This window comes from Eptatretus burgeri, chromosome 12 (assembly GCF_056783735.1).
Source record: "Eptatretus burgeri isolate ZD-2024b chromosome 12, Ebu_testis_v1, whole genome shotgun sequence".
In the NCBI taxonomy this organism is placed as follows: Eukaryota; Metazoa; Chordata; class Myxini; order Myxiniformes; family Myxinidae; genus Eptatretus; species Eptatretus burgeri.
This window is the reverse complement of record NC_140972.1, coordinates 25804910-25819593: the sequence shown is the minus strand read 5'-3', so window position 1 is coordinate 25819593 and position 14684 is coordinate 25804910. Positions and strand designations below refer to the sequence as shown.

The 14684-nt window shown below is 49.8% G+C and overlaps 1 protein-coding gene across 3 annotated transcripts in view; it reads right to left on the bottom strand.

The window, feature by feature from the left end:
• Positions 1 to 14684, bottom strand: part of SMG5 (SMG5 nonsense mediated mRNA decay factor) — a 327200-nt gene that overhangs the window by 196902 nt on the left and 115614 nt on the right. The window lies entirely within an intron of this gene.

The window sequence follows — 14684 nt, the reverse complement described above, 5'->3', positions numbered from 1 at the left end:
GAACTAAATCAGGGTCACAGCCTCTGACGGTCAGCAGGGTATTTTGGTACGTATTTACATTACCTCATTATCCAATGAGAAACACAAAATGAGAACCAACTGCCCACAGGGCATCGTTTGGATCACTGTGGATCACCTAAAGCTCTGTGAACAGTCAGGGAATGGAATGATTGCTAACAAGAAACCCACCTCGTTATTCACAAAGGAATCTCCCGATAAGGATTATCGAACAGCGGCTGTCCACCATTGTGTGTGTGTGTGTGTGTGTGTGTGTGTGTGTGTGTGTGTGTGTGTGTGTGTGTGTATATATATATATATATATATATATATATATATATATATAGAGAGATATATATATATATATATATATATATATATATATATATAGAGATAGAGATAGAGATAGAGATAGAGATAGAGATAGAGATAGAGATAGAGATAGAGATAGAGATAGAGATAGAGATAGAGATAGAGATAGAGATAGAGATAGAGATAGAGATAGAGATAGAGATAGAGATAGAGATAGAGATAGAGATAGAGATAGAGATAGAGATAGAGATAGAGATAGAGATAGAGATAGAGATAGAGATAGAGATAGAGATAGAGATAGAGATAGAGATAGAGATAGAGAGATATTTATCAAGTTCTCTACTCAAGCAAACTTAGTGGGCAGGTTGTGCATGTGACAAAGACGAATTGGTTCGATTTTGGTGAGGATCTGGATCTGAACGAGATACAAGAATTCTTTAAATGACTCTTCACCAATGAGAAATGGGGCGAAAAACTATTATATACATATATACATATATATATATATATATATATATATATATATATATATATATATATATATATATATATATATATATATATCACGATATCTCAAAAGGTTGTGGACGTATGACAAAACTTGGTGGATGAGTTGGGGAGGTGACGAGAACAAGCCGATTCGATTTTGGTTCAGGTCCAGATGCAGATCCGGCCTAACAGAGGGATACAAAATGTAAACTGTTCAGCCTGGCGGAGGTATGAGCTCCACTGAGTGCCGTTCGAGTTCCGTAATGATCGTGACACGTGCAGCCGGCACGTGACATCTGTAACAAAACTCTTATTGCAGGTCTAATGAATGAACTACCCGACTGTTCCTAGTGGTTTGCTCTTAAATAGTGATAGAACAACACACAGGAGATGCAGATACCTCTTCCATCAACAGGAAAATGAAGGAGTCACCCATTGTGACTGCAGTGAAGTACAAACGATCATACTGTTACGGCTGTGGAAATTCGCAAACCACCATTCAGGTCCCGTAGGTGAGATATCTCTGAAGTACATGTGTAGTTAGCCCCAAACCCGTTGTTGAGAGGGAATAAATGTGATTCATTCGGGCTGCGACGCTTTGAGTCAGTCGTTTTTCTTTCTCTATCTTTTATTTCAAATAAAACCCAACGAGGACGCTCGGTGGGCTTTTCGCACCATTCTTCTCCGCGCTTGGTGTGAGGGGAGAGAAGTGAGGGGAGGGCAGCTGGTGCTCGATTGGTGGTTGCGCGGTGTGACGCGACCAGGGAGGAGGAACGCCCCTCTTCGAGACCTTTCTCGAAGCGCCTCGAAGGGGGGTGGAGCAAAGAACGGGGCGGAGCAACAGGGCGGATTTCCAAGGATATAAACGTCGGAGACGGGGGAAGCAGTTTGGTAGGTGCTCTTGCTTGGTAGATGCTCTTGCTTCGTAGGTGCTCTTGCTTCGTGGTTGCTCTCGTCTTCCGGCTCGCTCGTCCTGGTGGCCGCTGGCCGGGTCTTTTGTGGGGCAGTTGTAAGACCCCGCCGGCGGGAAGGAGCGCCCGCCATTCCCCTCTCCCGACTTTAGCCATCCACGTTTCCCCCCTCCCCCTCTATCCGCGCTAGGATAGCGCCGAACACTCGGTCCGTGGCGTCGAGTGGCCAACACGTGCAGGCGTGAGGCACGCAGGAGAGGACTCGCCTACCACGCTCGGCCATGGAGTCGCGGCCAGGCGGGACCCCGTCGACAGACGTTGGAGAGGGACTCGACAAGCTCAGGGAAGTCGCGACTTCCATTTCTTTTGGGTTCTGTGTAAACGTGTGTGTGTGGCGCCAGTCTGGTGAAGTAAAACTGTTTAAGTGTTGCCGTGTGTCGGTCTGAGTCGGTTGAAGCTCTGCGTCGTCGTTGCTTTATTGTTTTTCTTCTTACATTTGTTTTTTTGTGCATTATGGTTTGGCTGTATATGTGTGCTCTCCATGTGTCATGTGAATAAAGTGCTTGTGTGAACTTGTTCCCCGTTTCGCTGCGTCCTTCCCTTTGTTGAATCTCCATCTTGCTTCACGTAAAGGGTTCGTAGTGGGCTTAATACGCCCGATAAGTAATCGGAACCGTCGAGGCCGACAATAACACCGCTCGGTTATCCCGATAGTACAGAATGGACCGCTTAAGCGGCCCGTGTCCGGAGTCGACCTGCGACGAGGTGCGATCGCCCGGTTTACCATTCGCGTGGGTACTTAGGTCGGTCGAGTTTGGCGAACAACCCTATCCCACGCAGGTGGCCGATTGGCACGATCGTGGTGAGGCCGAAAGGCCCACCCGTGACTAGCTCCCGGCCTTAGTCCGAGAGGGTCACGACAGAATTGTCCGTCCGGTGGGCGACGTGCCGCGATTCGAGTCACGTGGCCGTTCGCACGCCGGCGGGCGTGAATTCGCAACACTGGTGTCAGGTCGTGGGACACAAACCTATCCCCCTCCTCGCAACACTGGTGTCAGAGAGCGGGAAAACAAACTCTCTCGTCTCAAAGCTAAATTCACGGGGAATTGGTCCAGGGGTGAGAGGAGCGACCCCCGATTTCCTCCAAATTACGAGCAGGCCAAATTAACCCCTTACGAGAAAATAAGATGGAGTCTCAAGGCGAGCGGGAGCCAGGTGTAGTAGGAATCGATGTAGAATGTGTAGAATCCATGGCCCAGGATGAGAACCCCGAGCAGGAAATGTTGGTTGTGCAGAAACACGAACTCCCCCAACTGAACCCAGAGCCCGAAATAGGTGCGGCGGCGGTGAATGACACCTCCCCTCCCCCTCTCCACCAAAACCCTCCCCCGATCCCTGCCGAAACGGCTCACCCAAGCGCACCCAACATGGCCCAGCTATTCGCCATGCTGGAAAAGATGAATACGGATGCGCAACAAATGAATGCGAATATAAACAACAAAATGGATACGAATACGCAACAAATGAACGAAATGAAAATGAAAATGGATACGAATACGCAACAAATGAAAAACGAATTGAAGGAAGAAATGAGAGAACTGCGGGGTGCGACGCAGAACATGGGCCGAAGCCTGCAGGCGGGCATTAAGGCAATAGCCGGGAGCTCAAAATGGCAAGGTGTGTGTGGTGCAAGGTGTGAGTGCGTCCCCGTGTGTGGAAGCGACCCCGTGTGTGAGTGGTGTGGTGGCGAGTGTGCCGAAGGGCGTGCTTCCCAGCACGCCGTGTGTAAATGAGGCACCGCGGGTGAGTGCCCCACGTTTGGGGACGAACGAGCTGGGAGGGAGTGCAACGGCTGTCAGGCCCGCAGTGGAGGCGGGTGAGGACAAAATAATTCGGGAGACGTGCACGAGGGAGATAAGACACGTGGTGAAAGGAATTGGGAGGGAGAGAAAAGAACAATTAAGACGGAAAGCAAGGATGAGGTACGCAGAGATCGTAAAAGAGCAAGGAGTGAAACAGAGGGAAGGACGGGAGCGACTTAAGGAGAAAGCAAGGTTGACCTACGTAAAGATGAGGGAAAGACGCCAGAAAGAAGCAGAGACTAATAGACACGAGGAGACAACAGAAACTAATAAATGTACAGAGAAACGGGAGATCGAGGGTGAATTGGACGGGGTTAGAGACGCACACACACACATGGAGTTAGTGGAGGACGATGAGGGTGAGTTTGCGGAGCGTGTAGGGACCCAGTGCGAGCAGCGGGATAGCCTCCTCCAGGAACGAGGGGAGGGAGGATGCCCCCTTGAGGCGACTCACGACCAGGTGGGTTCGGTCGTGCTATGCGGGGTCGAGGGGAGGAGTGCTGCGAACGGGTGCACGAGGAGCTTGGGGGGTATAGAGGCCCCGGAACCCCTTGTGGGGACACGAATCCCCAGTGTGGTTGTCCCGGTGTGTGTGGTGCAAGGTGTGAGTGCGTCCCCGTGTGTGGAAGCGACCCCGTGTGTGAGTGGTGTGGTGGCGAGTGTGCCGAAGGGCGTGCTTCCCAGCACGCCGTGTGTAAATGAGGCACCGCGGGTGAGCGCCCCGCGTGTGTGAGTGGTATGGTGTGTGCAAGGGAAATGGCACGAGTGAGTGAATGGCCAAGTGTGAGAGAGACAGCGTGTGTAAGGTTGCGGTGTGTGAGGGAGATGTCGGTCGGCATGCGGGAGCACGCAGCCACGTCTCCCAGGGTGAATGTAATGGAGTGGTGTGTGAGCATCATGACAGGGAAGGTGTGCGTGGGTTGAATGGCGACAACAACGGCGACAGAGAGACAAAGGCCGAATAGCGACTTTAGCTATTGTGGGGACCGCGCTGGGTTCACCCAGCAGCGAGCGCGAGGTCCGTGCCGTGCAACGCACGAGGCCCCCACATGCTCACTTGCGGGAGTGAAGCCCTGCCGGAAACGCACGCGGTGGATTTGCCGATCCCGCGGACGGACAAAGTTTAGGCAGGATTTCGGATTTGGACCGGACGGGTTCTCCACGCGGGCGGGTGTGTTAAGCTCCAACGGGCAGAGCACATGTGTTCGCGTGGGGAACCCCTTGAGACGTGGGGCTTGTGGTTTTTTTATGCACTGGGTGACGTCATGGCTGCGTGTGTGGTTGGAATCCGGCAGGAGGGTGAATCCCTGCCGGATGGTACCGTCCAAGAGGGACGCGAACAGCTGCCATGACATCACACCAAAGGTGCGCAGCTGTGAATTGCCGCGCTGGTGCTGTGCAATTAATGAACAAAAGCAAGCCTCGCTTTCGGGTGAACAGGATTCCTGGGCAAGGGGTGGATGATCCCCTTGGCCGGGGCACAGGATGAACACTAGTTAGGGGGAAGGGTTAGCTTAGTTAGACCGGTTCCATGGGGCAGGGGTAAGTCCTCATGGGGCCCATGGAATGGATTAGGTAGAGGGATTTTCGTCGAGATTTAGGATGGGGAAATGGGAAATGACATTTTGGAGACAGTGACAGACTTTGAGTGTGTAGAGGGTACGTAGCTTAGCGACATAGTGTTAAATGGAACGTGCTATAGTTTAAGGGATGACGTGGGAGCACGAGTAAGTTAGGGGAGGTAGTTAGCAGGATGGCAGAGTTCAGCGGTGTGTGTGTTGAAGAGTTGGTGAGTTGTGTGGAGACATGTTGAGTGAGTGAGGCCAGCGGGTCTGTGTGAATGGAGCGAATGTGGAATGCATGGTGCGATGAGTGATTGGGGGGAGGAGTGACTCCCGCCCAAGGGACCCCGGGTCAGTGTAAAGTGAGTTAGCTGGGTTAGTTAAATTGACAAAATGGAAGTCGTTTTGCTGTTGGTGGGAGTGTAGGCTCGAAACCCATTTGGAGGGGTGCGGGAGCCCTGTTGACGGGCAGGGAGCGTGGCTGCGAAAGGTGAATATCGCTGAGTGGGTACCCCGGGCACCAGGTTAGTCGGCCGTAGTAGGCCAAGGGCCCATGGGGGGCCGGGATGGCGTAGTGGACACGGGTGCGCCCGCATGATGCGGGGGCCCGGGGCGCCATAAGCCGCGTGGGCAGTGTTGTGGGCACGGGTGACCCTCGAAAAGGGGCCCGGGAAGCCAGCCTGCCACATGAGCGTTTCAGGGGAGTCGCCAGGGAGGGCACTCCCCGGTGTTTAGGGAGCTGGTAGGCTCGGAGGCAGTGTAGTGCCCGGGGGTGCCATCGTAGGGGAATCGGCAGACGGTAGTGCCTGCCAAGGGGAGCCACGCGTCCCAGCCATGAGACCGTGTGAGGGCACGGGAAGAAAATTGGGGGGCAAGGCCCGAAATTGTAAGGACACCAACACAGGCGACGGGAATCTGGGTTGATAGAACCAATAGTTTAAGCGCGAGGCGCTTGTTGAAAGCCCCGGGGTAGTTTAAGAGTTAATGGTTAGGGTAGATTAGGAAGTGTACCCCTCCGCACCATCCATCCCTTCGCTCTCGTTGTGGGCCGCTGGACCCACTTTGTGTTATAGATCGCTGAACTCTGGGGAGGCCATTCTGAGGCTTCGTTGGGCCTCGACACAGGACGCTAGCTCCCCCTTGTTCCCCTCCGGGAAGGGAACGTAGGGGTTGGGAGTAGGCTAGGGGACGATAGGTTAGCCGAACAAGGACGATAAAGGGGGGTTTGGGGACGATTTATAGTGGGGAAGTAAAAATAAAAACAACAAAAAAAATAAGTTGGGGCTAAATCGGTTTTGACAAATTAAGGGGGTGGGTATGGACAGTGACAGGCAAAGGCGATAGGTTGGGAGGGAGACAGTAGGTAGGTCCGAGCCCGCCTTCTGAGTGGCCAGCACCACCGCACTCCCTCCACCAACCTCCATCTCAAGGCAAAAGGCTGGCCAGCTTCATCTGCTGGCTGTGTTACTTCAAGGCCTGTGCCGGCCAACTTCATCGGCAGCTGTTGTGTTGCTGCAAGGCCTGTGCCGGCCGGATCGTCTGCAGCTGCGGTACTTCAAGGCCTGTGCCGGCCAGTTCATCTGCCGGCTGTGTTTGCCTGCAGCGGCCTGGTTCTGCAGGCTGTATTTGCCTGCTGCCTTTGCCATGCCATGCCCACTGCCCATGTTCACCAGCCCCGTTCAATTTTGCTTTGCCCCCCCCCCCCTGTTCATTTCCATGCGTGCCAGCATCATCGTAAAAGCAACAGTTTGCAAGCTGCAAGAACTGTCCTGTTGGCAGCTACAACACGGGCCTGCAGTGGTGGCCCGTGCACCGGTTTTCTTTTGACTTTTTCTGCCTGCAGAGTTCATTGATCCTGGGCCATGGTTTAGTGTAAATTATAAGGTTAAGATGTATTGTACTGTAAATATGAGTGCACCCCCGGCATGTCTGTCCAGTGCCGGCAATTTTATTTAAGTCGTCCGTACGAGTGGGTTTGTTTAGTTAGTTACTCAGCCCTCAGGTTATTTATTTTGGGGACACGAATACCATGAATGTCGCACTCAGGGATCCGTAGGTAAAACGTACTAGGGGAGAACTACACATGATGGCACACAAAAATTTGACGACTCGGGACGAGTCTGGAAAAAGGGGAGGGAGTAGTGTTATGGCTGTGGAAATTCGCAAACCACCATTCAGGTCCCGTAGGTGAGATATCTCTTAAGTACATGTGTAGTTAGCCCCAAACCCGTTGTTTAGAGGGAATAAATGTGATTCATTCGGGCTGCGACGCTTTGAGTCAGTCGTTTTTCTTTCTCTATCTTTTATTTCAAATAAAACCCAACGAGGACGCTCGGTGGGCTTTTCGCGCCATTCTTCTCCGCGCTTGGTGTGAGGGGAGAGAAGTGAGGGGAGGGCAGCTGGTGCTCGATTGGTGGATGAGCGGTGTGACGCGGCCAGGGAGGAGGAACGCCCCTCTTCGAGACCTTTCTCAAAGCGCCTCGAAGGGGGGTGGAGCAAAGAACGGGACGGAGAAACAGGGCGAAGCTCCGAGGATATAAAAGTCGGAGACGGGGGAAGCAGTTTGGTAGATGCTCTTGCTTGGTAGGTGCTCTTGCTTGGTAGATGCTCTTGCTTCGTAGGTGCTCTTGCTTAGTAGATGCTCTTGCTTCATGGTTGCTCTCGTCTTCCGGCTCGCTCGTCCTGGTGGCCGCTGGCCGGGTCTTTTGTCGGGCAGTTGTAAGACCCCGCTGGCGGGAAGGAGCGTCCGCCATTCCCCTCTCCCGACTTTGGCCATCCAGGTTTCCCCCCCCCCTCTCTATCCGCGCTGGGATAGCACCAAACACTCGGTCCGTGGTGTCGAGTGGCCAACACGTGCAGGCACGAGGCACGCAGGAGAGGACTCGCCTACCACGCTCGGGCACGGAGTCGCGGCCAGGCGGGACCCCGTCGACGGACGTCGTAGAGGGACTCGACACGCTCAGGGAAGTCGTGACTTCCATTTATTTTGGGTTCTGTGTAAACGTGTGTGTGTGGCGCCAGTCTGGTAAAGTAAAACTGTTTAAGTGTTGCCGTGTGTCGGTCTTAGTCGGTTGTAGCTCTGCGTCGTCGTTGCTTTATTGTTTTTCTTCTTACATTTGTTTTTTTTGTGCATTATTGTTTGGCTGTATATGTGTGCTCTCCATGTGTCGTGTGAATAAAGTGCTTGTGTGAACTTGTTCTCCGTTTCGCTGCGTCCTTCCCTTTGTTGAATCTCCATCTTGCTTCACGTAAAGGGTTCGTAGTGGGCTTAATACGCCCGATAAGTAATCGGAACCGTCGAGGCCGACGATAACACCGCTCGGTTATCCCGATAGTACGGAACGGACCGCTTAAGCGGCCCGTGTCAGGAGTCGACCTGTGGCGAGGTGCGATCGCCCGGTTTACCATCCGTGTGGGTACTTAGGTAGGTCGAGTTTGGCGAACAACGCTATCCCACGCGGGTGCCCGATTGGCACGATCGTGGTGAGGCCGAAAGGCCCACCCGTGACTAGCTCCCGGCGTTAGTCTGAGAGGGTCACGACAGAATTGTCCGTCCAGTGGGCGACGTGCGCGATTCGAGTCACGTGGCCGTTCGCACGCCGGCGGGCGCGAATTCACAACACTGGTGTCAGGTCGTGGGACACAAACTCATCCCCCTCCTCGCAAAACTGGTGTCGGTATACGTGAATAGAACGCTAAAGTACGCTGTCATACGTCGTATTAAGTGGAGTACATCTTGTAATTTTAAACGTGTTAAACATTTTACGACGTACTTGCCGTATGCCTCACATGTTCCACATGCGATGGGAATAAGTTGTACGCAGTACGCACGATATGCAAACGTTGGCACACGTCGACAAAAGTTACTTGTAAGGTACTCATAAGTCGAAACACGTCAAGGTAATGGTTAGCATCAGTGTTCCAGACTCCCGGTTTTTTTTCGGGGGGGGGGGGGTTTTCTTCAGTATGACTGATATTGACGCTTCGATTTCGAGTGCGGTTATGATTTAAATCGTTGAGCGGCAGCCTATTAATTATATTATATTATAACCGCACTAGAAATCAAATTGTCAACATCACCGTCATACCGAAGAAAAAAAAAACCAGGGAGTCTGGAACAATGACGCTAACCATTACCTTGATGTGTTTCAACTTATGAGTACCTTACAAGTAACGTGTGTCAACGATCGCGTAACATGCCTACAACACGTTACTCATAGGTTAGAAATAAGTTTCGGGTACGCTAAACATTACCTCGACGTGTTTAGACTTATGAGTAACTTACAAGTAACGTGAGTCGACGTGAGTCAACGATCACGTAACGTGCCTCCAACTTATGGCCAGCGTTATGCGGAACGTGTGAGTCATACGCTGGCATAAGTCTAAATTTCAAGCATGGAAAATTTGAGGACAACCGCAAAGTACAACGTTTAAAGCCAGCGTACTACGACGTATGGCAGTGTTTTTCAGCGTGCTCTCAATGTTATTAAAACTTACCCATAATGTATTCGACGTGTACCAGCGTTTTACACAAATTATCCAAAAATCGGCATAAGCTGGCTAAAACGTCAAGGTGTGACTGGGCCTTTAGCGAAATTCAATTCAAAAATGTAGCAAGCCACAGAACACAAAATGTCGATCTATACTCCATGCCTTCACAGCTAGAACATGGCGAACACCTGGTCGGATGGACCTTATTGATTTTCTAATATGTATCGATGTCGAAGTGAGAGTTGGATTCCAAATGGAGATCATGCAAAGCGATCCTTGCATACTTTTAATGGATAAGACACCTCCCGAGTCACCCACCACACGGCACCGCGGGACCCAACAAAGGCAGAAATGTAGGTCTAATCAATGTGAGATTGAAAGCAGGTGTACTTTTTCCTGAAACGAACGAAGCAGCTTGGAGAGCGCTCACCAAGTAGCTGAAGCATTCAGGCAAGCACTCCAACAAAACGGTCAATATGAAATGGCTGCCTTGGCATGCAATTGGCAATCACCAAACTGTCATATTAAACATTCTTTAAATATGGAAATCAAGCGAACAAATAACAAAATGTAATTCAAAGGAAAAATAATCCAAAGCGACCACAAAATGTCGCCACACGCTTTTCACAGCTCAAATGGACATGAAGGAACTCGGAACACGAGGTCGATGGAGGTTTTTTTATGAATGAATGTTTAAGTAATGGGTATATGATGTTAAACAAAGCAATGTCGTCTAAAAATGAAGTTACACAACATTTTCAGCCGGCGAGGCACCACCTGAGAGACCACCCGCCATCATGCAGCTCGGTCGATGTAACGTGTGCAATATTTTTACCTCCCGGAGACGCATAAAATGCAAATATGTCCGAATTGTGCAGCTATAATGAACAGGCATTTCATAATATGAGTGAGGAAAGTGAAAATAACAACTTTATCGTGAAGAAATCGTTGCAGGCTGTTCCAAGTCAAGACATGGTTGAGCAGGCCAGAAAACATGGCAGCATCAGACCCCAGCGAGGTTACCCAGGAAACACCTTAAGACCCAGAGCGAGGTGGCCGAGGATTGTCTGATGAAGGATATAATTAAATAAGGCCGTTAATTATCTTCAAAAGCGGTGTTTTAATTAACCCAAACACCCAATTTTCAAACTTGCACTTCCTAAGAGTTTTCTTAGTGTGCACGCAAAGTTTCAGGCCGCTAGGTTTTATAGTTTTGGAGTGATGGAGGACACACACACACACACACACACACACACACACACACACACACACACACACACACACACACACACACACACACACACACACACACACACACACACACACACACACACACCTTTTATTAGTATATATAAGATAGAGTCCAAGGTTCATGAAAAGAACTGTCATATAAATCACACACGCATGCAGAGAAACCAGACAACACAGAGCTTGACCAGACGAACACAGCCGGTGACCTTGGAGGTACTGACAAGATTTCTCGGGCATGCCGGATACCAGCATAGCAATCACATAACAACACTTTCCTTTCCATAGTCAGCACGACGATAAAGGACAAATGTGCCTTACACCACCACCCCGCCCCCCAGCTACCTCAATCCTACCACGGATGCCAATGCACAGCCTTTATCAATGCTTTATCCTCTAAATGCTGAGCATCAAACGAGGATGCAGTGCATACTTATTTTTTTTTTTTTTTCCCCCCAAGTCTTTGGTACGACTCAGCCAGCATCAGGATTGACACACCAACCTCCCAGACTTGGAGCGGACGCTCCAATCACAGTGCCACCGAGGCACTCATTATGGTTTTTTGATGCTTTCTCAATTCGCATGAGAAAGCATTATATATATATATATATATATATATATATATATATATATATATATATATATATATATATATATATATATATATATATATATATATATGTGTATGTGTATGTGTATGTGTATATATATATATATATATATATATATATATATATATATATATATATATATATATATATATATGTATATATATATATATATATATATATATATATATATATATGTATATATATATATGTATATGTATATGTATATATATGTATATATATATATATATATATATATACATATATATATATATATGAATATGTGTATACCCCGGTTAAAATAGGTGTACCATATCCCTGTGTCGTAAGAGGCGACCAGGGTTGCGTCAGGAAGGGCATCCGGCGTAAAACATGTGCCAAATCACAATGCGGATCATACGGATGATCCGCTGTGGCGACCCTTAACAGGAGCAGCCGAAAGAAGAAGAAGAAGAAATATATATATATATATATATACGTATATGTATATATATATATATATATATATATATATATATATATATATATATATATATACGTATATGTATATATATATATATATATATATATATATATATATATATATGTATATATATATATATATATATATATATATATATATATATATATATATATATATATGTATATATATGTATATATATGTATATATATATATATATATATATATATATATATATATATATATATATATATATATATATACATATATATATTGTTACGGTATTCGCGCCCGCCGGCGTGCTGACGGCCACGTAACTCGAATCGCGGCACGTCGCCCACCGGACGGACAATCCAGTCGTGACCCTCTCGGACTAACGCCGGGAACCAGTCACGGGTGGACCTTTCGGTCTCACCGCGATCGAGCCAATCAGCCCCCGCGTGGGATAGGGTTGCTCGCCAAATTCGACCTACCTAAGTACCCACGCGGAGGGTAGACCGGGCGATCGCACCTCGCCGCAGGTTGACTTCGGACACGGGCCACTTAAGCGACCCGTTCCGTACTATCGGGATAACCGAGCGGTGTTATCGTCGACCTCGACGGTTCGATTAATTATCGGGCGTATTCAGCCCACTACCAACCCTTTACGTGAAGCAAGATGGGGATTCAATAGAGGAAAAGACGAAGCGAAGCGGGAGAACAGTTCAATAATAAAGCACATTTATTCGCGGCACACGGGAAGCACACATATACAATTCCACCAAATGCACACAGAAAAGACACAATGCAAGTTACACAAAAAGCAAATGTAAAAGCGAAAACACAATGCAGAGCTAATACCGACTACCGAGCACACGGCAACACTTATACAATTTTACTTCACAGACGGCGCCGACAACACCTACCCAAAACCAAGGAAAAGAATACCCTCAAGGATGAGGCGGGCCTGAGGCCGAGACCGGCTCGGCCTACCCGTCTGGTGATGAGACGCGGAGCGGCGATGGTGCCTCAACTCCGCGGGCCTCGCGGACAGTGTCTGGTAGGGGGTGGGAAAGGGGCCCCCTTGGTCGCACTATCTCAGCGCGGGGGGAAACAGGAGGGGGTTGCTGATGCTCGGGGTATAGAGGATTCTTATTGTCCCGCGACGAGCGTCTCCACCTCGGCCAGGTCGCGCTATCGGCCTCCCTGGGTGCAGCTCCCTGCACGACGCGAGCACCCCCTCGTCTGCCCTCGCCGCCTCTCCACAGCTCCGTCCCCTTTTTGCTCCGACTCCAACGCACACGACGCCCAGCTCCTTCTTGCCAACTCCACCGCCCGCGAAGTCTTGACTCTCTGTTCCCTCTCGACTCTCCTACTGTCTACTCTGACGAAAACGGTCGCTTTTTATCAGCCCCGTAGCTTCGCCCTCTCATCTTTGACCCCCTCCCTTCGACCTTTCACCTCGCTCCCCATTGGCCCGAGAAAAAGTGGGCGTGAATGCTTTTTGATCCATAAATTTGCATATATCGATCGCCCTCCAACGCCCTGGGGGCGGGGCCAGTTCGCCCCTCGCTCACCGATTGGACGGCAAAAAGTGGGCGTGTGTCGTTTTTGATCCGTTTTTGAAGCACAAAATTTTGAAGCGCGCCCTGCACGAGTCCAACACCGGTACCCACAGGCGGCGCAAGAACGGTGGCGATGCGACGGTTGCGAGGTGTGACGTGAAGGTCGTGGCGGTTGTGGTGAAGCGGCGTTGTGGTTGGTGGTTGATGTTGTGGTTGTGGTGGTAATCATGGCGGTTGGTCCAAAATAAAGATAGCAAAAGAAAAACGGCTATCCTGAAGAGTCGCAGCACGCATAAATGACATGTATTCCCACTAGACAACGGGTTTGGGCCTAACTACACATGTACTTACCGAGATACCTCACCTAAGGGACCTGAATGGTGGTTTGCGAATTTGGTAACCACAACACTACCCCTCCCCTTTTTACAGACTCGTCCCGAGTCGTCAAATTTTCGTGTGCCATCATGTGTAGTTTTCCCCTAGTACATTTTACCTACGGATCCCTGAGTGCGACATTCATGGTATTCGTGTCCCCAAAATAAATAACCTGAGGGCTGCGTAACTATCTAAACAAACTCACTCACACGGACGACTTAAATAAAATTGCCGGCGCTAGACAGACATGCCGGGGGCGCACTCATATTTACAGTACATCTTAACCTTAACTTACAAATTTTACACTAAACCATGGCCCAGGATCATTGAACTCTGCAAAAAGAAAGCAGTTAGCAGGGAGCCAGGCTGCCCGCATGCAGTCTCTGGCTCAAACAATGCAGGTGACAGGGAACGTGGCTGGCTGCTCACACGCAGTCCAAGGCCTTCCCTTTTGAACTGAACGCAGTGAACCACAACGGTGCATGGGCTGCACAACGCAGTCTCCGTGCCAGCTCAAGTGGCACACGCAATGAGCACAACGAATGGATGGATGAACACAAACACGGTGCACGGGCCGCCACTGCAGGCCCGTGTTGTAGCTGCCAACGGGGCAGTTCTCGCAGCTTGCAAACTGTTGCCTTGATCCTGGCGCACATGGAAATGAACAGGGGGGGGGGGCAAAGCAAAATTGAACGGGGCTGGTGAACGTGGGCAGTGGGCATGGCATGGCAAAGGTAGCAGGCAAACACAGCCCGCAGAAGAAGGCCGCTGCAGGCAAACACAGCCGGCAGATGAACTGGCCGGCACAGGCCTTGAAGTACCACA